At 44.8% G+C, this 23965-nt stretch overlaps 1 pseudogene; it reads left to right on the top strand.

The window, feature by feature from the left end:
• The first annotated feature begins 405 nt into the window (after positions 1–405).
• LOC141574202 (uncharacterized) lies at positions 406–23923 on the top strand (annotated as a pseudogene).
• Positions 23924–23965: the final 42 nt, after the last annotated feature.

Here is a 23965-nt window from a genome sequence, read left to right as displayed (position 1 = left end):
TTGGTGGTCTGGGTTCCGGAACGCCGAGGCTAAACCGGTTTGAGGGTTAACGTGCGTGAAGATCGGAGTCAGCCCTCTTAGACGCTTCTCGGCGCGCCCGGGACGAAGGGCACGTCGGGATCAGAATTGGCCCACCTCCTCTCTTCCTTGGGGTATTTCGTGGGCTCCGACTTGCAGATCGACACCCCTCGGAGACCCTCCAGGGTGCCTGAGTCGCAACCGCTGTCGCTATGCCCCTCCAACTAGATGCAGGGACCCGGGGAGGCGCGCGAGGACCGACCGGTCACCGCTAAAATTACCTCATCGTTTCAGCTCCCCGCCCCTTTCCCAAACCTGGAAGAACTGTCCCCTCCGGCCTGGGTCTCCCCTCACGCCCCGCGCTCCCCGGATCCCGAGCGGGTGTGAGGAGAACGCGCCCGCTTCCCCAGAGGCCGTGGAGCCGGGGCAGCGCGCACCGAAGGGTTAAGGGCGCGGGCCGGCCGCCGTGCCGTGCGCTCGCGGTGCTCGGAGCGGCTCGCCCCGCCGCCCGCCGGAGGGTGCCCGCCCCCACCCCCCCGAAGTCGGATCCTTGAGCTGCGGCGGCGGCAGCCAACTGCTCCATATTTGGCTTCTATTACACATTTACATACTGGAGCGAGCGAGCGAGCGCGAGAGAGCGCGAGGGAGGGCGGGCGGAGGGAGGAGGGAGGGGAGTGGGGGGAGGAGGAGGAGGAGGAGGAGAGAGCAGAGTATACCGCAGACATCATTTCTACTACAGTGGCGGAGCCGTACAGGACCTGTTTCACTGCAGGGGGATCCAAAACAAGCCCTGTGGAGCAGCAGCCAGAGCTACAGCAGCCGCAAGACAGTTTCTCTCCCTCTGCCCCCCCTTCCCCACGCAACCCCAGATCCATTTACACTTTACAGTAAGTGGCTATTTTTTTTCTCCTCTGATTCTTTCTCTCCCCCCTCCCCCCACTCCCTTCTCCCCTGATTTAGATTAAGGTCCCCCCTACCCCCGCCCCCGCTCTCCCGAGAGAGGCAAAAGCAACAACCAGCAAACAAACCCCAAACCCCAATCGGCTGCACGGAAAACAGCTGGAAGAGGAACGAAGGAAATCGACGCGTCGTGTTGTGGTGTGTGTGTGTGTGTGTGTGTGTGTGTGTGTTTGTGTGTGTGTGTGTGTGTGTCTGTACATACAACCGTCTCCGGCTCCAGCCTCCAGGGCCGACATCCCCGCTCTGGGCGCAGGGACGACCGGCAGGGGGGCTACCGAGGCCGGTGGGGGCCCGCCGGGCGAGGGGGCGCGCCCGGGCTGGGGGAGCGGGCAGGCGGGGAGAGCGGCGGCGGCGCCCCGCTCCGGCCGCGAGTGTCCTCCTCCCTCGAGGTGGCGTAGGGGGAGGCGGCGGCTGGGGGTCTCGCTGCCCCCTCCTCTCGTCACCCCCTCCCAACCCCTCTCCCAGAAGAGGGCGGCGAGAGCGAGTGGATCTGGAGGAGGGCTGGGCTTCCCCGCGGGGGTCCTCAGGGTCTCGGAGCCCAGGGGCGCAGGTCTCCTGGCGGAGGCCGGCCTGGATGGGCGAGTGGCTGCGGACCGGGAGGAATCTGCGCCGGCGCCCGGGCCGGGACTTTGCGCGCGCGGCCAGGCGTCAGGCGGTGGGAGCGTCGGGGGCGCCGAGGGGTGGGCGCTGGGGGGAGCCGGCGTGCGGGGCCAGGAGCGCGGCCGGAGTGGCGGTGGCGGCCCTAACTGCTGCCGCCGCCGCGGCCGCCGCCGTCACCACCGCCGCCCTGTTGGTACGGCCGCTTCCTGATCATGTGCAGCCGCCGCCGCCCGGAGCCGGGAGCCCGCGAGCGCCCCAGCCCGGGCCGGCGCCCCCGCCAGTTCCCGGGGCTGGAGCCGAGGAGCCGCGGCAGGCGCTGCCCTGCCCGCGCCGGGAGTGAACGGCTGCGCGGCTGATCAGAGGGTGAATGAAGCCAGGAGGAGGGGAAGGGGGAGGCGGTAGCGGAGGAGGCGCTGCGGGGACTGGGATGCCCCCTGGAGCCCCGCTGCTCGTTCACTCTGGGCCGGGCCGGAGACTCCGCCACTCCTGCGGCCGCTGCCGCCTCCTACGTGGTTCCAGCGCTGCACGCAGACCGGTCCCACAGCGGGCAGGGAAGGGGGCCGGCCGGGCGGAGCGAGAGGTGAGGCGGTGGCGGAGCGCGGCGTGAGTGTGAGTGAGTGCGTGCGTGTGTGAGTGTGTGTGTGTTTGTGCGCGCGCGGGGGGAGGGGGCTGCCTGAGCCGTCGCGGTGGCGAGGGTGCCCCCTCTGTGGCCACTTGGCTGACTCTGCAGCACCCCGACCCCTCCTCGGCCCCCAGCCTTCAGGCCGCCTTCCTAAACTCCTTGCCTGGTGCTTTCATTTCATTTCCGACCACGTAGCGGGCTGACTGGAAGCGATGAAACAATTCAGGTTTTCTAGGGAGATTGAGCAAGAACCTTGGTGGGGGGTGGAAGTAGGGTGGTGTTGGAGATGCTGCCAGAAAACAAAACAAAAAAAAATCAGTTTCTAAGAACTGTGGGGTTCGGTTCAATCCCGTGGCTGCTCTGTTTTGTTTTCTTTCTTAGTATATAATCCTACAGATAAGAGAGTAATATAAATACTTCGGAAGATTGGGAAATTGCTGAAGAGTAGTAAGGGCAAAAAAAAAAAAAAAAAAAAAAAAAAGCCAGTCGGAAGCTGGTTATATAATGCGAGATGTGGCTAACGAGAACGGCAAGCTATTTTTATTTTGTTTACCGTATGCTGTGCAGTAGGGACTCCTCCAAACTGGTTCTGTCCCCGAAGAGATTCTTAGCTTCCCTGTGAGATCCACAGGATACAATTAGCAAAATTAGAAGACCCTAATACACCCACAGAATAAAAACTAATGGTTTAGAGTGGCATACTCCGTGCACATCCTGTGGTCCATGCACGGGAATGTGTGTATGCAAATAAGTTCTCCTTTGGCAATCTGGTAATCACATCTCAGTGACATTTGTGTTTTATAATGCAGGCTGTTCTTAATATTTAAACATCATCGTTACATATCGCACACAGCAGTGGGTAGTTACTTGATGGTTATTTTTAGGCATAGCTTGTTACTTTTTCGACAGTGTTATTAGTTAAGCCATTTCTGTTTGGGTTTCTGAAGAACCTTGCAGTTCCTAGAAGCCTCTGTGTTGAGCCCACCGTGTGGTTTATTTGGTTGGTGAAGGTAGTTTGATGCTTGATCTTTTTTTTGGAATGAAGCATTTGCCGGAGGAAACTACCAGAGAGAAGGATGAGAAAATTCTGCACATGAACTCCTGGAAAGGGATTGCACCATAACGGCTAATGCTCCGGCATTTAATCTCCTCTGACTGCCCTCTAACTGTGCCTGCATCAGTCAATATTTTAGCAGCTCCCCAGATAAATGGGCTCGAATGCCACCTTCTACATAAAGCAGAGGTTGCAGGATTCCCCTGAACCTTGGGCCTGCCTGCCTTTCTCATCTTGTGGATACCTGTCAGCGGGTGTAGGTTTTCCGTGCACTTACTCAGGCCCTGATCACTCATGTAATTAGATCAGGCTGCCATGGCAACAGACAATGTTCCTCCGTCCATTCAGGTGGGTTTGTCTTGTGCCTGGACTACTCCCAAGTGTTTCAGTGCACAGTATTTGTGCTGCCCCAGCCAGATGAGAGGCTTTACTATTTCCATTGCATCTTCTTTCTGTCATTTTTTGGACGGGAGGCTTCTAGCTACTCAACTTTTTCATAAAGGAGACCAACAAGCTGTTCTTACTGGGTGCAGTATGTAAATGCGTCTCCCCAGACAGTGAAAGGAGCCTGACAATCCTGCTGGTGTTTATTGTGAACAGATCAACAAGTATTTGGTACTTGTTAGAAGCCTTTCAGAGCTGACTAAGGCAACATTTCTTTTGCAGTCTGTCTGGTGTCTTTGACCTTGCAGGCACTTAACCCTTGCAAGTGTGAAAGAACTCATCCTTTAGAACCAGTTGCCAGTAGTCCAGACTGGTTTTCTGAAGGACTTATTCAGCAGAAGTCATTTATTTGGGAAGAATATCCTCGCAGTCACATTTGAAAACTTTACAGCCATAACGTAATAACAAAAAAATGTGACTGACAGCAGGCAGCCATTCTGAATGTATTCATTTTTAACTTGGATTTCTTGGCAATGATCCTTACCTGTGTGGTAGTAAGTTAAAAGGTTTTTGTCTCAGGTAAGAAATGATACAGGCCTATAGCTGGTAGACTGATAATGTATGGTGCTTTTGCACAGTAAACAACTTGTGTTCTATTTGGGCATATAATTTACTGAGCATTTAATAATTTAGAGAATTCAGCTCTTTGCATTAGGAGGCCACCTAAGCCTGCTAAAGAAAGAAAAACAATACTGGTGGGGAAAAGAAAAAGTTAAGAAGAGTAGCTTTGGTTGCTGCAGCTCTGTGTTGTCAGGCAATCCAAATAAAGGGGAGTATTTTAATAACTGATATTTGAAAGAAAAAATAATTAAGACTAATAATGTCTTGCTGTAGTTGTGACGCTGTCAGTGGGTTTACAGTTTTACAGCCCCATAGCTAAATTGGTAAATCCTTGTTTTATTTCTCCGGGGTAGGATTGAGAGAGCTACTCAGCGCTCCTCACAGGGGGTTTATGACTTTCTGCTGTTTGGTGAGTTTATGCAGTTGGTAACTTGATTGTGGCCTGCTCAGATCAAGCATTGCTGTGTTTAAAATGAGCTGTTATTTCTAGGAGGTAAATAGATGGGGGAGGCAAGGCTATAAAATATAGCACGGAAGTTTAAGTTTTATACAACACCTTGGAGGTCCTGGATTATAGTTTACAACGTACTGAAACTCACTTTACTTGCAGCCAGACGTGAACGTGTATTTTTGAGTGTACAAATAAATTCATGCTGAAGTGAGTATGAAAAATGTACTTGATTGGAAACTGTGAAAGTCAGTACTTTCCCTTCTGGATTTCGTTTTAAGAGGGTTTGGTAAACTAGAGGTGGTACTCTATCAGAAATGTTATAACCAGCTTCAGGGCCTCTGAATTGTCTTTTACTTTTGGAGAGAGATTCACGAGCAACTCTTTAGCCATCAGATTATACGTGAAATGTCTGTAGCTGGCCTTAACTTTTCAACATACCTAACTCAGTTGTCTGGGAGTCCCCGGAGAGGTCAGCCTTAAGAGAGCATTAAAATATTAATAAGCGTGTTACTGTGACTCCTGGTTTTGTTGTCATTACAGAGTTTAAGGATTCTCATTCCTTTTGTTTAATGTGCCTTGATTTTTTTTCCATTCGGAAATGTCAAGTGGATTTTCTGTTTGCACCGACCATGAACGACAGGTTTTGATGACTAATGCATTGTAACACCAGCTTATTTTGTCTCCTATTAGAAGTTAGTCAATAAACATGTTTTTACTAAAAGCCTGAAATTCAGTAAAAGTAGGAGTGAATGTTAATTCCTTAAACTACAGTTGTCTGCAAGTAACACACAGTCTGGACTCTGAAAAGCTTAAGTACTTTCATATATAAGATGACATAGTGCAGCAAGACAGAATATTATTTTTATGGGGGAAATAGATGATTCGATTTCCATTGCTTTTATATTTTTTGATATGTGCAGCTTAATTGCTTCAAAGAACAGAGTTCTGGTTATACTTCTGCGGTTATCAGAAGCAGGCTCTCCTTATTTTGTGAAAAGCATTGAAAATAATAAATCATAGAAATCCCAATAGTGATAATAATTTATGTTCTAGGGCATTACACACAAGACTGCCTTTTTTTGGAGAATGAATTTTGTAGTTCTCAACTATGCCGTTCAAATTTTAGTTTCATTTAATTGCATTTAATAAAATACTCATTCAAAATTTCTTTTAAGAGATGGTATAATAAGTATACTTAGTGTTCATTTTAGAGAATATTTTAAAATGTTGACTGAAAGTTGTAATTGGATTAAGGTTTTAAAAATACATAAATGCTTAAAATTACAGGAGTAAACAAAAGGTTTAGTTAAATAATCTTTATATGTGGAAAGTTTTTAGAAATCTTTTTCTTATTTCGTAATTTATTTTTTTATCTTTGTCAGTGTAGTGATATATTTCATAATCCTTATAAATCTGAACTTTTCAGGCTGGTTTTTAGATACATATTTGTGCTATATATTACCATCTCAAATGTGCTCAAACATGTTTAGAACTATTAAAGGCAAAAAAGCAACAAGCATTATATTGTCATTGACATATCTGATGTGAGCAGAAATGTTTCATTGATTTTTTTTTTTATAACTTTTAATGCATCCCATTTGTGGAGTAATGAAAATGTGATGGTAATGGCTGTAACGTAAACAAAAATTGTATCCCAAACATGAAAATTACCTTTCAGAAAATTCACTGTAGTGTTATCAGAATTTGAGACTTAAGGGGGCAGAGGTTCCCCTGATTATGGTATTTTGATTCAGGCTAAGAGGAACTCTCCTTCCCCCTCTGTAGGAGCTCTGTAACTGACACATTTTGAATGAGTTATTTAACAGAAGTTTCTAGTGTTAATTGTCATAGCTGCTAACCTGTAAACATTGATGTTTCTAACATTCAAAGAAAACCTTTTTCTGGTGCTGTGTATGGCAGATTTTCCATACCCTTAGCTTTGCCTACTCTCCTTAAAATATTTATATTATCTCTTGTATTTGTATTATTTACATAATATCTCCCTTTTACTGCCTGTCACATCAGTGTTATTTAGGCCACAATAGTGGAATTCTTACTAACCGTCCACTATTAATAGTATTGTGTTATGCTGCACTGCAGTGCTTTTTAAATATGAAGTATTTCATTTTTAGCGAGAGTATATCGTATAAAACAGTCCATGGGCTATTTTCTTGTATATTGCTTGTATGTTTTTGCAAGGAATCCACTCCGTCTCGCTTTTATTCTTGTGTCTCCTCCCTCTGATGGAACACAGCAAGTTACATTAACTCTTTTCATTACTCTGGCATAGGGACACAAATACTTTTGAAATAACTAAGGCATACCGATGCGAGAGTAAATTAATATTTTACAGCATTTGCATCATGTTTGACTGTTCTCTGCACTCCAGCAGAATAGCAGGAGACTGTAATTTGGACTCCATAAAACCTTATCTGCCAGGTGATACGTAAATAGGATTGTGTGTGCCCACGTCAGTAGACAAGCCAGCACTCTCTCAACTGTTAGCTCATGGAGCAAGCGCTCTGCAAATCCACGGTACCTGCCCCTTGTTTGAAAATGATGATCAAGTATTTTGAGGCTTCATTTGAGATGGGACTAGATAAAATCAAGCTTCCCGACCCCCCTTAAAACAAGTACTGTGTAAGAGTAAATAGAATTTTATGAGCTTCTGTTTAACTTGGCCACCATTTGTATTTGTAACTCAACAAGCTTCTTAGTGGAGGGATCGTGTCTTCTAAGGACTTCAAAGACGTGATAGTCAAGAACAGCTTCCTTCTTTCTCTGCCCTTAAAGATTACATGTGGGGAAGCTAAGGTCTAGAAAATGTCTTTCTTTCTTTATCTGTAATTTTTCCCTTGGATAAACAAACTAGTTGATTCCTGTAACCCATATCCTTTAAAATAGCAGAGTACAAGCATATTAACTAACGCAGGAAAAGGGTCACTAAGCTGAATGGGAAAAAAGCATGTTTCAAAGTAAGTACGGTATGATTCTGTAGACACGAAAATGTCCAGAGCAGTATATACCGTCCCGGAAATCTTCCTTTGCGTATCAGTCCCAAGCGTGCAATTGATGCTTAAATAAATACTTGGTGAATGGATTGGTTAGAAGTAAGAATACTTTGGCTACTATTCATTACTTTGAAAAGTGTTGGAAAGCAAGCGAAATTATTTTCCTTTCCAGCTGGGCTGTGCTCTTAAAAATAGTGTGTATGGATGAAAATAATCCTGAGTACTGAGATGTGTTGCCATGCACCCAAGGATAATTGGCTCACTTACCTGTTTACAGATTATTCACATTGGAGATCATATTCATAGCTCCAGAATAGTTTCTTTCTGACACCCAGTATAATCCTGGGCCTTCTCCTTCCTACTGCTACCTGGCGTGGGCTTAGGAAACCCAAACTAAATTTAAAACCAGCCTAAACAAATATGCAGATCAGCTCCAGTAATCAAAGACTGAAAATCAGCCCAGCAATGACTAGCTTGGGGATTATTTTATACTCACTGTGCTACTGATTCTATTTAACGTGGACAGTTGGGAACTGCCAGTATTTAAAAATAATATTTTACTAGATAGGACTGGAAACTCCATTAGCAGATCAAGTCCTCAACTTCTTCCATTTCTATGCATAGGTCTTTACCTCACAAAAACTACTACAAGCACCAAGGTCCCTGATGGAAAGGTATATGGAAGATTCATTCATTCTCTTTTATTCATCCATTCACACTTTCACTCATTCATCATACAGTGGGTAGTTTTTACTGAACCACACGCAAGGGCTTGTGGCAGGATGAAAATCAAGTAGACCTCCATTCAATAATTAAACCATTTAAAGTTTACTGGAAAGTCTAGTGAGTATATGCATACTTAAAATTTTTTTCTGTATTCAACACTTTTTAATATCCCATTAGACTGGTATGCTAATAACTGTGCTCTGTTTCATGATCGTGCCTCAGGTTGCATGTTGATAGTAATATATGCCTCATGAAAATTAGACTTTGGCTCAATTACTGTTCAATCCATGCCCATTTTCACCTGATAGTCCAGCATGTGTTTATAAGGTGATTGGTTAGCATGATTAGAGAAGAGAACCACAGTAGCTCAAATGGGGAGACCAAGCTCTTAATCTGATTGAAGGGATGACCTCTTTGTGGGCTGGCCTCCCTCCGAGCCCTGTTGAAATAAAACCAGACCTGCCTTTTGAGCTGGCTGGTCGCTGTGCAATTCTCATAAAACAGAACGCAAGATTTGACGTTCTTAAAGTTTAGCTTTCAGTGCATGGACGTGTTCGGGGGGCATGATTTTTAAAAGCCATTTGTTCTGTTTTTCATTTTGGATTTCCTCTCCTGCACCCCCTGGACCATTGCAGGAAGCTCGAGCAGCCCGTCAGCAGGGTGGTCCCTTCAAGCTGCAGACTGGTCTGTGATCTCTGGCCGGCAGTCTCCTCCTCCGCGGCCGCTGCAGAGAAGTGCGTTGCACATCAGGTGAGAGTTTTGCGCTGCTCTCTCGTTTGCATCTGAGGATAGGGTCTGACCTGGGAAATCGCCTATACTGGCCATACTTCAGCACTTTGTAGACTGTTTAACTGTCTTTGCAAACTCTATTGTGTGGGAAATTGAGAAATTGCCCAGAGAGTTTTTTTTTTTTTAAACCTCAGGTTAAAGTATCTCTCTTCTTGGTTTATTTGGTTTATGAAGTAGTCTCCGTTTGACTTCGTGATGGTTGATTATGTTGGGCTCCAGCTTGATTGTTTTGTCACCTTTACTTTAAGCCAGAGAGAACGTTTTGCTGCCAAATGGTTATCTTAAGTCACGTTTTCCACTTCTTACGTTATTGTTGTAGCGTGACCCTTGTGAAGGGACACTGGCTTGTTTGTTCGGTAGCAACCAGCATTTGTTGGATCTTGAATTTCTCTGTGTGTCTGTTTGGATTTTACAACTTCCTGATTTCTTCGTGTACAGTAAATTTTTCTGACCCGGAGAGTCATGCAGACACAGGGTGTATGCAGGGTTGATGACTCATGGTTCTCTATTGACGGGAAGGCAAGAGGATACTGCCTACATGGAACCAGGAGGGAATGAAAGTTAGTTGGAAGTTGGGGCAATCGAGGCTTGGGAACACTGGTATTCATTCGCAACTGAAGGAGATTGAGAAATAGATCCCCTCTTTCTATTTGCCTTGGGAGTTGTCCTGCTCCAGGCTGTGGAAATAGACTAGTTCAGAGGTTCTCAAGCCTGGCTGGGCACCAGAATCACCCGGAGAGGTTAAAAAAAAAAAATAGAACTGGGACTCCACCCTAGTTGTACTGAATCAAAATGAACCTTATTGTTCTCTTGGAATCATACTGGTATTCCACGGGTTTGGAAACGGCGGGATCCGGTGGTCTCCATGTTGCTCTTCCTGAGTCATTTCTCTTTCCGTACTTGATGAGATGTATAGTCTACTTTCACCTAATCTCACCTACAAAAATCTGGATTTTCAGTTGATTTTTAAGAGGTGAATACTTGTTTTATCAAAATGTTAATTTTAAAACTGATTCATGAGATTTCTTTAAATAAAGAGACCCCTCTCTGCACCTAAGATCCAGTTTTTAAGTTCCACCTGAATTCCATGGTATGTAAGTTAAGGGCGTGGCTCTCCGGGACCAGCCCATCTGGATTTAAAATCTGCAGCTGCCACTGTGACCTTGGGCAGTCCTGTAAGCTGTCTCTGCCTCAGTTTCTTCAAATGAAGATGGAGATAACATTAGAACTTTCTCTAGAGCTGCTATGAGGATGGAATGTCATAATATTTTGTACACTGGGCATAACAGCGCCTGGTATATGGTTTATGGTCCATGAACATAGGCTATTGCTGTGATCTTGTAACCGATCTCAACAGGGTGATGGTAATGTTCTTGTTTGGTGTTGGTTGCTCCTTAACCATATGTGACTAAGAATAAGTAAATATCCCTGTACCTTGGTCTTTGGACCAACACTGTAGACATTTGCAGCTCTGCAGAGCCAATGAGCTTTTTATTTATTTTTCTGAATTTTGTGTTATTCTACCTCTCTTACCGACACAGGATGCATATACGTTGTTTTAATATCGTTGTAGGATGAACTGACAAGTTGCAAGCATAAATGAAGTTACTTGTGTTCTGAGTAAAAACACACACACACACACACCCCTGAATGACTGAAACACTATGCCTCAGAAAGGGTGGTCAGTCAAGTTTTTTTTGGGGGGGGGCGGCGAGGCAGAGGGAGGAAGTTGCCACCCACATTATATCCTTGTGAAATATAGAACTGGGTACCTTACATTTTATGGGCCGTGGGTTAGGGAGGTGTTCTTTAAAAGGAAATAGAATAACTCCAGAGCTATGAGCAGAGGTAAGCCTTGTTAAGGTCTACAAGTGTCAGCTCAATCAAAAGGGGTGCAATGTCTCACTACTAACTTCTCTTAGGGGTACTTACTCATTTTAGGCAGAGAATCGTCACATTTAAGTTTTGGGAGAAGTAGTTTAATTGCACATGTGGTTAGTACACACGCAATTTTTTCTTTAACCTACGGGGTTTAAAGAGAGTCGTATGTTAAGACAGGAATATCTCAAGAATTTTATTGTGTAAAACACAGGCAGCAGAAAGTCCTGTCTCTTGTTCAATATGTGTAGCTTACTGAGAAGAGATCCAGGTTTTATAGCGTATTAAGCAAGTCTAAATGTCTTATGAATACTTGTATTACTGACAAAGTAGTACAGAGTCACCCTGAGTTTTAAGCAGCTGACATTTTCTATGATTGCATTTATAGGAGGCTCATAAGCATTATCTAAACATTTTGCATAAATAATGGCCTTTTTACAGCCCTCACGATTGATGGCTAAATATGGGCGGGGAAACGGTATCATTCATGTTGTACTCTGTTATAGTCATTAAGGTTTCTTTAAAAAAATAAAACCTAGATTACAGTTCTTTCTGGTTCTAGTTATTTTATAAACACAGTATAGCTCTAGCAAGTTACGACCTACTGTGTTCACAGGCACTATCTATATAAAGAAACGATCCGTTCATTTATTCGCTGTGTGTTTCTTATACTACCACACAGAGGGAGTAAGAGCTGCCAGAAGGAGGTTCTAGTCTTCGTGGTCAAGTAGGGGGAAGAAGAAATGCTCTGAAGTAACTAATGCAAAGCAGAATGGGGTGGGTCGTGCTTACTGGGGTAGGTTCTAACGCAGAAGGAATCCAGAAGAATGATGCTGAGTAGGATGATGAGGGAGGACTGAGGAGGAGGGGCCATTTGAGTTGAACTCTGAAGGCTGGTTAGTGTTTCTGGGGGAAGGGATGCCTAGACCGGGAGGATGCCCATTTCAGTGGCTGGGACATAACGAGCAAGTGCATACTGTGTAACTGATGAGGCCGTTCTGGTTGAAGCCCAGGTTCTGGGGGACGTCTGAGTTGCTGGAGTTCGGCAGACAGTAGAGAGTGTGAGAGTAAGATTGCTGAGAGGTCCGGTCTGGAGATAGATTCGGAGGAGCCGTTGACGTAGAATTGATCTTGGAGACTGGGCTTTGGGTTCTTGTGCCTGGCAGAAAGTTTGACAGGCAGGAGGGGATGAGTATATTTCACGATGACGGCGGGGGTGGAACGTGTAGAGAGAAGGTAAGAGGCAGTGGAGGCAGTAGAGGTGGAACATTTTTGTGGCGCAGGCTTTTTGTGTTTCCTGTTTAAGACCTGGGATGATGTATGAGTAGATAATTGGGTTGGGAAAGCGGGGGTCCTTCCTAGACGCTCAGGCACCTTGGAAACTCAGAGCTGAACTTGAGCTCAATGAAATCTTGTTGAAACCTTTATTCTCCAAGACCTTAAAAAAAATAGAAACTTGAGCTAATTTTAGCTAAATCTAATGCATGCGTATGAAAATGAATGCTGCTTTTGAAATTCAGTGCATGCCGTATCTCTTTTCATTTAAACAAATGATCCCTCTATTTTCCTCTAAACAATTTTATTAAGAAGATTTTCAGCGAAGCTCTGTACATATTAACAACAATTCCAGCATTGCCTTTGATCTTTTCCACCGTGGATTTATTCATCTCCTGTGATAGACGTAAATCACATTGTGCCACCTACTTGACTCTCAAGCAATTGTTCATTTGTGGCAATTCATTTACTGTGCTTTGATAAATCACATTAATATGGGTGTGTTTCATAACTTTATTGTAGACTCTTATATGTGGGGGGTGTGTGTGTGTGTGTGTGTATGTACGTGTACATATGTATCCAGCTACCAGCTACAGCTTTCTGGACAGTTTGGCTTCTTATTTATACTTTATAGAAAACACAGAATTGGTGAGCCTTGGCTCTGGAGAGAAAGATCCTAAGACTACATGGCTCAAAGTGAAGGGGAAGGCTGGAAATTATTTGGTTATATGTTATTGGGGAGTCTGTCTTAATATAATTAGAGAAAATTTGAGGATTATTTAAGGTTTTTTTTTGTTTGTTTTTCCTTTTAACCTGAGTTATTCTGATGGGCCGTCTGTATTTCCCTAAATGGTCCAGAATGAGGCTGCGACTCACTACCTTTCAGAAAAGACAAGCAGGTTAGGACAGGCGTGATGAGGATGGAGAAAACTGCCTGCCCTCAACTCCAGGGGGCAGGTCCTACTGCCTGCAGACATTTAATGCACATCTGCTGTGTGAGAAGCATTAGGCCAGCTTGGCCCTAAAGGAAATAAGGAGCTGATTCACAGTTCACACTTTCTGTGTATTAACTCTGTTAATCCTCAATGTAGTCCTTTGCGTGTGGGCACTGCTATTACCCCCATTTCACAGATGAGGAAACTGAGGCACAGGGCAGGTAAGTAACTTGCCCAAGGGTGTTAAGTGGTAGAATCCTGTTGGAACGCCAGCCTGTGCTCTTAGCTGCCACGCACCGTCTCTCAAGCCCTCATCCCTGCCTCTAAGAAGCTTAGGGTCCAGAAGGCAAGGCGTGCCCAGGAGTAGCCTTAAAAGACCCACACAGAGCTACAGCACTTCTCAGAGGTCAGGACCAGGGGAGGTTCGCCGGCGACGAGCCTGCCTTTCCGATTCTGGCTGTCTTTGCAGAGTTTTCTCCCTTTCACTCTGCCTCAGACCTCCCTGAGATTCCTATGCACTCTCAATAATTATTAATTGAAGAAAATGATGACAGGGGCATATGCTTATCTGTGTTTCAGGGGATTGGCTTAAGTTGGGCTCCAAATGTTTGGCATCAAGAGTCCCAACGAGGTGATGAACTTTTGACTCTTCAAAGGGCTTCACTGGGTCAGCGCTCAGCTTTCAAGATTTGGCCGATAGGAACTATTTATCTGTGCAGTTTGCTGGGTGGTGGGGTGGCGCTGAATCCAACTCTAAGGACAAAACGTGCGTTGGAAGGAGGTCTCGCGTCTGGCAGGGCGACCATCTGGAGGCTCAGAGCACGTATTCCTCTCCCGTCCCTGCCCCTCCCAGTCTCATTCTCTCACCTTCACTGGACCAGTGGATGCATCTTAACCGACTCGTGTCAAAAGGATAGAGATGAAAGATCATTTTCCCTTCACCTGCCTAGGGAAAACTGAGAGTCTGTCTTTCTTAGGTTGAAGGAAAATTACCTTAGGTTTTGTAATGTCTGGAAATATCGAATCACTCTGATGTACAGGTGGATTGAGCAGAGTGTTTGTAAGTCAATTATACTTCAATTAAAAGAAAAAAGCTAAAATCACGAAGGATGTTTTTATAAAAAAAATATCTTCGGCAGCAAGTCTTGCTTGATAGACACAGAGCAGGAGGACTGGGGATTTACTACGCCTGCACTAGCCTGGCAGCCCTAGCCTCCGTCCCAGCTGTAATCATATGTGATGCATTTTTATTTACAGATTAGGAGGCTCTGACTCTGACATATGACTAACCGGGAAGCTCCTCCCTTACAACAGTTGTATGTCATCTGCTTCAGAGAACTAATTGCTTGGCAATTCCCCTTTGGTGATTCCCTCCTATTTTCTGATGAGTTACTTAACAGCGATGGGCTTGTTGAGCGGAGCGTTGAGTTTAATGTGTGCTTCAGAAACTCCACTGTAGGCCTGGGGGATATGTTTTTCGAATTCTGTTTAGCTTTACTGAAGGAACACTGAAACCATTATATGGCCTGTTAATATTTCACTCAATACGAGGTTAAACGCTGAGCAGTGTGCGATTTTCCAAAAAAAATCAAAACCTGGCTGCTTTTTTTTTTTTCTTCAGTGTGCCTCTATGCCTTCGAAAATTATGAAAAAGAAATTTAATATTTCTACAACATTAAATGGTTTGTTTTTCAAAATAAGATGTTGAATGGAGTAGCTTTCTGGGGACACTGAAGCAGGAATGTGGGTGGTGGAAAGCTTTTGTTCTGATACTTGAGAGACCGAATTTCTTTTAACAGCCCTGCTGCATGGGGACCTGGGCCTCCCACTCTACCTTGCTGGGCCTCAGTTTCCCCATTTACAATAAAGAAGGTGGGTGAAAGAAATGATCACTCGGGCCCCTTACACGGCACAGTTCCACGAATAGATTTTATTGTAATTTCTTCCTCTTGGCTCCCCCCCTCCCTCCCCCCTGGGACCTTTGCTCTGTCAAACATCATATGCTGTTGTTTGACTTAGTTCAGTTTTGTATTTGATTAGAATTTACATTTTTAGCTATTATTGTGTCATTATTTATAAAGTAAGTCATTTGTGGTGCCTAAAATCATTTATCACCCCATCTCTATTGGTTTCACGCCTGACTACTTCCTCTGCTCCGTCTTCCTTTTCTTGCTACCATGCCCCAAACAACATCCATTTCTGGACTGACTGCGTTGTAACTGGAAGGAATCTTTCTGCTAATTATGGACTGAGTTTTTTGCAAGGACAGTGCAGAAGCTGTTCTTCTCTGCAGTAGTATCAAGGGTCACATTCTGCTTTTAATTTGCGAGTAGCAGTCCTTTGGATGCCATTTGGTTTTACCTGCACGTGCAGATTTGAGTCTTGAGGGGTAATTCCTTTTTTTGTTTTTTTCTGCATCAACTTTCCCAAGTGGTGTGCGTAGCATTACCTTGTCTTACGGGTTCATTTGTAAGCAGTTCATACTGATGTCTCATGACTCATTGAATAGTGCTTTTCAGCAGCTAGTGCAAATGGAAGAGGTGACATCTAAGAGTGTTTTGTTTTGTTGTTTTGGTTGTTTGATAGACAAAGAGGATGGGAAGAGGTAGCATGTTAGGGGAGTTTAAAGTGAGGGCTTTGAACACAGGAAAACTGGGATTTAAATTCTGGCTCTGGCTCCTGAGTTGTATGCCCTAGGCCACATTTAAATCTGTGGTTCTCAGTTTTCTCATCTGTAAAATGGGGATGGTGACAACATCTATCTCATAGGACTGTTGGAAGGATCAAATGAGCATTCACGGGGAGAGTATAGCTCAGTGGTAGAATGTGTGCTTAGCATGTACCAGATCCTGGGTTCAATCCCCAGTACCTCCATTAAACCAATAAATGAATAAATAAACCTAATTACCCCCCCCCAAAAAAAACCCACAAAATGAGCAGTCACTATATATTGCATGTGGTAGAATATCAATATACAATCAAAAAAGAAAGGGGAAAGTATAGGATTTAAGGGTGGGAAAAAAACAAGAGCAAAGGAAAGAGCTGAGTTTTGGGGGGTATTTAAGGTAGGAGGAGCCCTTTAGAACCCCTCCTGGGCAGGTTTGAATCCCAAATTGAAACGTGGGACGGCCTGGGCAGTCTCTGCTGATCTGGGTGTGATGTTCTCCTGGAGAGGTCAATCTGCCGCACAGAAGAGGGTGTTCGCTTCTGCCTGCTGGATAGAAATATTACATCTGTTGCCTACACTTGCCAACAATGAGAGAAAACCAATAACAGCAAAAGTTCCCTTTGATTCCACCATCCTGGTCCATAAATCACATTCACTGTTAGGTGTCGTCTCCTAGTTCTTGACAATTTTATGTGTCTTTTTTCACTTGTGCTTTTTCTATTTAGTATAAACATTCTCATTTGCAACCTAGACTGTACGGTTATCATTTGCAAGGATTATATAATATTCCACCAAGTTGTGTTATCTTAATTTAAGTTTTGTAGTATTTGTGGACATTTGCATTGTTTCTCTGTGAATACCTTTGTACGCTGAAGTATTTTCCTAAGATACAGTCACATCAGAAGGCTCATTCCTCTGACAGCAGGGCCTTGCTCTGAACTGCTTTCTCAAAGACAACATTTACATTGTTACTGATCTATGACAGTGTCTTGCTTCAACTGGATTAATTGTGGGACTCACTCTGTTTTGGCTAATTTAATAGACTCCTTGGTTTTAAAATTTGCATGCCTTTGATCTCTCTCCAACATAGAACATTTCCGTATGTGTTTATTTACTAACTTTCCTTTACACAGTCAGCAAATGGGGAGTCTTGACATTCTTCAGTCTGTGGCCGTGAGCTCTGTGTGTTCTAGGTAGTGATCCTTTCTCGGGTTGTATGTGCTGCAGCTGTTTCCCCAGTCCGATTTGCTTTCATTTGGATTCTATGACTTTTTGTTGCATGAAAAGTTCAAGTTTTTGTGTGAGATCCCTCTTTTCTTCTGTGATTGGATCCAGGGCCAACCTGGAAGGAAGAAGTGAGATCACTGCAGCTCGGGGTCTGCACCAGGCCAGCCAGCGGCTCGGCTGGGCTGGGCTGGGCTGGGCTCATTCTCCTGCTGGCCTGCCCGCCCCCCCATCCCCCCGCCGTGGTATCCGTTCCCTGTTGAAACCCTAGCGCTTTTCTATTGCCAGGGGCCACTTTTTCTACTTCCTTTCCCACCTGCTGCTCACTCCTTGACCTTGATTCACTCTGGGCCAGTTTCCTAGGTGTTGCATCTCCTTCGCCCACCTCTGGGGTTCTCCGCCCTGTGTTACTGACCCCCGTTTTGCTCAGGGAGCCCAGCTCTGGGAACCATGCTGGAGGCCTGGCATCCTCCCTCGAGTGGGCCTGGAGAGATCAGTCAGGAGTCTCAGGCCTGGAAAAGTCCAGCCCTTCTCCCAGGGTCCTGGGCTGGGTTCTTCATGCCTTCCGCTCACTTCATCCAGTCCAGGGGGCTTTGTGGGTTTGATTTTCATGCAGGTTGGGCTAGAAAGGCCCACTGCTGCCCAGCTTCCCTGGCTGTTGTAGCTCTTCCCTGGGGAGAGCTCTTCGGGCAGGAGGGCGGGAGCAGTGTCCTGGGTGTGGAGCTTTGGGGGAGTCTGATGATCTCAAGGTCTGAACTGGAGTGAGTGGCTCAGCTGGGCTGGGGTGGTTTGGGATGGCCTGTAGCTCCTAAATGATCTTTCTAGATGTGCTCTTGCTCTGGCCCAGCCCATGTTCCTCTCTGAAGCCAAAGTGAACATCTCTTCCTCTTAGACATATGTTTGCATCTATGTTTTCCTTCACTGCTCCCTGATTTTTCCTGAAGTCCAGACTTCTTAACCTGGCCCAGCAGGTTTGGGAGGCCTTGCTTATCTCTCCGGCCCTGTCACTCATCTTTTGCCCCTTATTCACTTCAGTCACTTAGCATTTCCTCCTTGTTCTTTCTTATGTTCCAGCTTTTAGTCATGCTGTTCCCTGTCCTTGACATCCAACTACCTGCCTCTATCTGTCCAGTTAACTTTGCCCTATTCTTAGCATCTTAGCTCAGAGTCCTTTCCTTGGGGTGCCCTAGGACCAGTTATGTGCTGTTCTCCTTCTGTAATACTTTGTGTCCCCCTTTCCCTGCTCAGGGAGAGTGGGGACCCCCCCCCCATTCTTGGCATTTGGCATCCAGTAGGCTGCAGTAAACACAAGCATTTCCCTTACAATGTGGATTTTTTATGATACAAGTTGGATGTGATTCCGTCTATTCATACAAACCATGACTTACAGGATTGTGGTCTGGAGCCAGCCTGGGGCCTAGTGGACCACCATGGTGGGAAAAGCTGTGGCATCTGTTGGTTTGAGTAGTTTTGGGCATCCAGCAATGGGTGATAAAGGTGACAACAGTGTGTAAGAAGGCTGTGCTCAGGAGAAAGAAAGGAGGAAGAAAGGCCCAGTGATGAATTTTCCCGCACAAAAGCTCTACGGAATAGAATGCTGGCTTTGGTGATATTTAAATTTTATAGTACTGCACTTAGGACCACACCAAACACTATTATTATTGAAATTCAGTGCAGGGAAAAAAATGCTTTGGTTTTGAATCCGAAACTGTCTGTCTTTGTAATGAAAAAAACTCCTGTTGGATTTTGATTCCGTGAGAGGCTTCTTTGAAATGCTGCTGTCAGGTGGGATGAGAGAGTGAATTTGAGATTCACCTCCTCAACACCTCTGCCTCCATCAGTCTCCGTGCTGCGCTCCTGCGGCCCCGCCCTCCAGCTCAGGTGGAAGTTCCTGGATGGTTTTCCCAAGGAGGTCATTCTGTCTGGAAGGGAGTAGTTCTGGAGTCTTAAGCAAGAGTGGTCAAGTTGAGGTAAAATACCCTATGGGCGGGGGTGCCCTGAACCCCTCCTCTGTGTAACCCACTGGTGAAGAAAGAATGAGAGCGATGAGGGGAGACCAGGGCATCTGTGCCCCTCTGAGTTGGCACCTCCCCTCCCTTGCAGATGACTTCATCTCGAAGTTGCCCTGTTGGTGGTCGGTGAGGATACCTTTTCCAAGGAGAGGGTGTCCATTTGTGATCATCGGTGTGAGGGCTGTGTGCTTCTGATAGAGGTTCTGACAGGTTTGGAGAACAGGGTCTGACATTGGAAACTGAGGCCTTTGTCCACAGCAGCGTCCCCGTCAGGGCTGCCCCAAAGCCCTTTCCACCCTACTCTCTTCTGGCAAATTCCAGGTGAGGGCAGAAAGGACTCTGGATAAATTTGGTTTTGACCACTCTTTCCGTTTTCAAGACTCCATTTCCAGTTCACCTCTGGAGCTGCCTCGATGTCTCCGGAAAACAATTTCCTTAAAAAAAAAAAAAATTTTTTTTTAAACTTTTCCATTTGAAATGTGCAGGGTCTTCAAAGACTTCGCTGGGATGAAAGTCCTATGTTTTCCTGTTTCTCTTGTAGGGCTAGTCAAAACTACCCTTTTCTCTTGGCGGTATTTTGCAGTCTGAGCCTCTGATTTAGTAAATACAGCCTTGAGAACCACAGTCATCTAGACCATGTGCAGTGGCTGGTGTGTCGTGGGTCTGCCTCAGCTGATAATAGCACAGCACGGGAGTCAGGGTGCCTCGGATGAACTGTTGCCCTGGGAAATCATAATGAATCCTTAAGCCAAGAGGATCCTCTGCATTTTCTAGAGGAGGAAACAAAACCTGAGAGGTTGACTGATTTACTAGGTTCTGAGGCTGGTGCTGTCACGGCAACCTTCCTACTTACATGAAGTTTCGACACGCTTCTCCATCATCTTGTGGAGCCAGGATACCCTAGGCCTCATGTGGTTGTGTCTCTGAATTTGTAGACTGAAAAGACAGAACTTTGCTTCATTGATGTGGCTCCAGAGAGCAGTTTTGAGGTGGAGCTGGAAAGATGGAGAAAGGCCACAGTACAGCCCTTTGAATGTACACAGTCCCCAGGTACCCCTTGACCCATTTCATCGTAAATTTCCCCTTAGGTGTTTTTGTAGTGCCTAAGCTTGAACTTGATGATAGATAGGTGGAGAATATTTTTTTCTTTTGCAGCCGCTGCACCTCAAAGTTGAGCTTCTCAAGCTGTGTTTCCTTTAATGTCAGCGAGGTCAAAAACATCAGGAAATCGAATTGATCTTGTCTCTGGAATCTTGAAATCTGATGCCATCTTCTCTGGGAAGCTCTTTCCTATGTGGATGGGAAGGCGTTACAGTCAGATCATTTCCATATTGGGAGGTCCCTCCTGTCTTTCTGCGGAAGACAGAAGAGGGCAGAGGAAGCTCATGCGACCACCTGGGAGTCAGATTTATGCCTCTTGATCTGGAGAGAACCAGTGCCCAGTGCAGGACACTAAGCCACTTCCATGGCGAGTGGCTACTGTCCTATGACATCTAGCTGTTAATCTTTTAGTGAAAATCACCATCCATCTCTTGATGCCAGAAGCGTGTGTAAAATAAGTGTTATGAAGCCTTTTCCTTCTTTGCAGAAGTCAGTTTGGTGGCTGATGATCATGCTGTTGGCTTCAGAAAAAAGTGGAGTCTGATTCACTTTGAGACTTACACAGAAGCTAGACTTTACATGTGGAATCCTCACTGGTGATCTGCCAGTGAGACAATGGCCGTCTCTCTCTTTCAGGCGTCCTCCCCTCCATCTCTTGACAGCTTTTTCCTAGGAGTCAAGGCCCTAGAGCCTGGCGGGGGAGTTTTGCTTGGTGATGGAATAGCTAAGAATGTTTCTCTCTAACAGGTCACACAGAGTGCTGGTGGACACCTCTTCTTGCCCCACGATCTTCGTTGGAAGTCCACGGGACTTGGTGTCTGTGCCCTTCAAAGTATATATGAACTCGCCCGGAGGCGTAATGCGTCACCATTTTATTCTGGGCCACCCTAAAGGATGACACCCAGCTTCAGAGACCTCTTGGACATCAGCCCCAAGATCCAGTGCTTTAGCTCCCCATTGTCTGAAATCCGTTTCCAACCGAGTTTGAGCTGCCTCGGGCTTAGTCATTCAGTGGCCAGGACCATGCTGAAAGTTCTGCTGATCAGCTTGTAGCCACACACCGTTTGTCACTTTCAGAGCAGCAACTCCCTCTCCAGCTCTTGAGTTTTCACCCAGATATGCTAGGAAACAGGCACCAACCTATTCTTTCCATGTTGGCATTTGCCCACGAGCGTAGTCCTGGGATGACCTGGAGCAGAGGCAGTGGAGGATAAATTCATCTTGCACAGACTTGTTCCTGCTAGTTCTAGCCTGTCTCTCGCCACAGATCTAGCTTTTAAATCCTCAAGTGATTGGTTTTGTGTAGGAATGTGTGGATTGCCGGATTGGAATCATTTTCTCCCTGGATTTCTAGTGTTTACATAAGCAGATGTATTTTTAAAAGTTCTACCATTGATGTAAAGAGCAGGGCTTATTTTTAAAAGTTATAGGTGCTTAGAGATGGTGCAGAATAAAAATGTAAGTTTTTTTTTTTTTATCACAAGTTGCAACACAACTGCAAGGTCTGTATTAATGTTTTGCCAGGAAAGGGTCAAAACGGGAAATTTGCAACAAAGACAAACCAGAATAGAACCAGTGCAAACAGAAACTGACAAACATATGCCCCTCGTTGGGAGTTCAGCCCCTGGAATGTTATGTAGGACAAAAGGAATGGAAGAGATATTTCAGTAACATTTTGTTCTGTGTCAAAAACCTTCTGAAATATAAATCTGCTGTGTATTGGAGAATGGATACAGCAATTGATTCAAGTTGAATAGCTTTCATTTAACTAGACTGCCCCACAGAAAGCGGTGCTTGTTCCGACAACCATATTTTTGCTTTTCTTGACTTAAAGAAAATTGAATTCATGTTTACATATTTTATGAGATTGTTTTATGGACAGAGACACAGGTCAGATCCCATCCCAGCACAGTGGCTATTGTTATAGCAAAAAGAAACATTTCTAAATGAAATAAAAACGATTTCTAAGCCATGGCCTGTGGCCACTGGTAATAATACTACATTGGTATTAGGAATCCACTTGCAACTATCAATAATTCAACCGTAGATGTGCTTTTTTTTTAAATTCTGGTTTTTTGTTTTGTTTTTTTAAATACTAGTCTCTCGCCAGCACACATATCCATGCATATACTTCACCGATTTGCATAGTAGAGAATGAAGACCGTGAATATGTACCATAGAAGTCAACTTTATTTTGGACTGTCTGGAACCTTTTTTTTTTTCCTCCACATGGTGGCTCCCTGGATTGCTTCCAATTATTGAAATTTTGTAATTGCCCACAACTCTATTATATGTGTCCTAAGGGCCTTGTCACATCAACCAGCCCGACCAAAAGCTAGGAGCCCGTGCTAGTGGTTTAAGACGCTGAACTTAAGAATTAAGAGCCCCCTGCAAAGGGCATTCTGTCTTTAGTCTCCATTTCTACACTTTGCAGGGAGAAATTAGGTGCTTGTTGTTTTGTTTTTTCAGTTCCCAGATCATTCTGGCATTGATCCTGGACTCATTTGCAAATGTGATCTTTAGCAATAACTATTATACTCCTGAAAGATTTTGGCTCTCTCTGACCTATGGGTCAGTAGATCCTGAGGTTTTCCGGGTACATCAAAGACCTAAATACAGAATGTCTTAACATTTTAGGGGCATTGATCAAAAGAAAGCTTCTGCAGGAAAAAAGATCTTTCAAAGAAGGTTTTAATCCTGTTTTGCCTCCAAGGTTCTTAACTGGATGCCTTGTGTTTTATTTCCTTTCTGTATTTATACTAAATTTGCTACTTGGGTTTATTATTTTTCTATTTGAAACAGCTTTTGAAAAATAACACAGCTCTTAAAAACAGAAAACAGATCCACCCTGCTCCATTCTTACCTTGACTGTCTTTGCTGTCTTACTCCTAGATCATTGCTTCTCTTTCTCTTTCTCTTCTGGGACTTTCTCTTGCTCAGCAGTTCTAGTGTGTGATTCTGAATTCTATGGTTTGAGTTTCCTGACCAACTTCTCCTTGCATCTGAGTCCATTTCCTGTGCTTAAAGCTTTGGCATTCCATTCTCTGATCCCAGTCAAAACTGAAACTTCTAGTGCTAATAAGATTAGTCCTTGCAACACTATTAATTCTTTCCCCTCCATTTCTTACTCCATTGTTACTTCTCAAAGACGGTAATTTATTTTGTCATTAAGAACGTCATTAGAGATGGTAACTAGACTTATTGTGGTGATCCTTTCGTAGTGTATACAAATATTGAACCATGATGTTGTACACCTGAAACTAATGTAATGTTATATGTCAGTGACACCTCAATTAAAAAAAAAAAAGAACTTCATTTTGGTGTCACTTCCTTAAAACCTCCTGGATTTTTCTGTTTTACTGATACACTCCACAGCTTCAGACTGCTGCAGCCATCAGCAGGTCTTAGACAAATTAGTTGTCCCTACACATGGTTTACAATATTACACTCGCTGTTTAAAAATAATTAAGCTTCTCTCGGTGTTCTTTGCTGTGGGTCAGGAACTTTTCTTGCTTTGCCATCCAACACAGAAGTTAATCACAAACGGGTCCTCTGAACCAAATAATTAAAAATAGAGCAAAGTTTCTGAACCAGGCGGTTGGCAGAAAAGTCTGTACTTCCATCTGTGCACGGTTA

This window comes from Camelus bactrianus, chromosome 20 (assembly GCF_048773025.1).
Source record: "Camelus bactrianus isolate YW-2024 breed Bactrian camel chromosome 20, ASM4877302v1, whole genome shotgun sequence".
Classification (NCBI taxonomy): domain Eukaryota; kingdom Metazoa; phylum Chordata; class Mammalia; order Artiodactyla; family Camelidae; genus Camelus; species Camelus bactrianus.
Note: the sequence above shows the minus strand (reverse complement) of the source record. Positions and strands in the feature narration are given on the sequence as shown.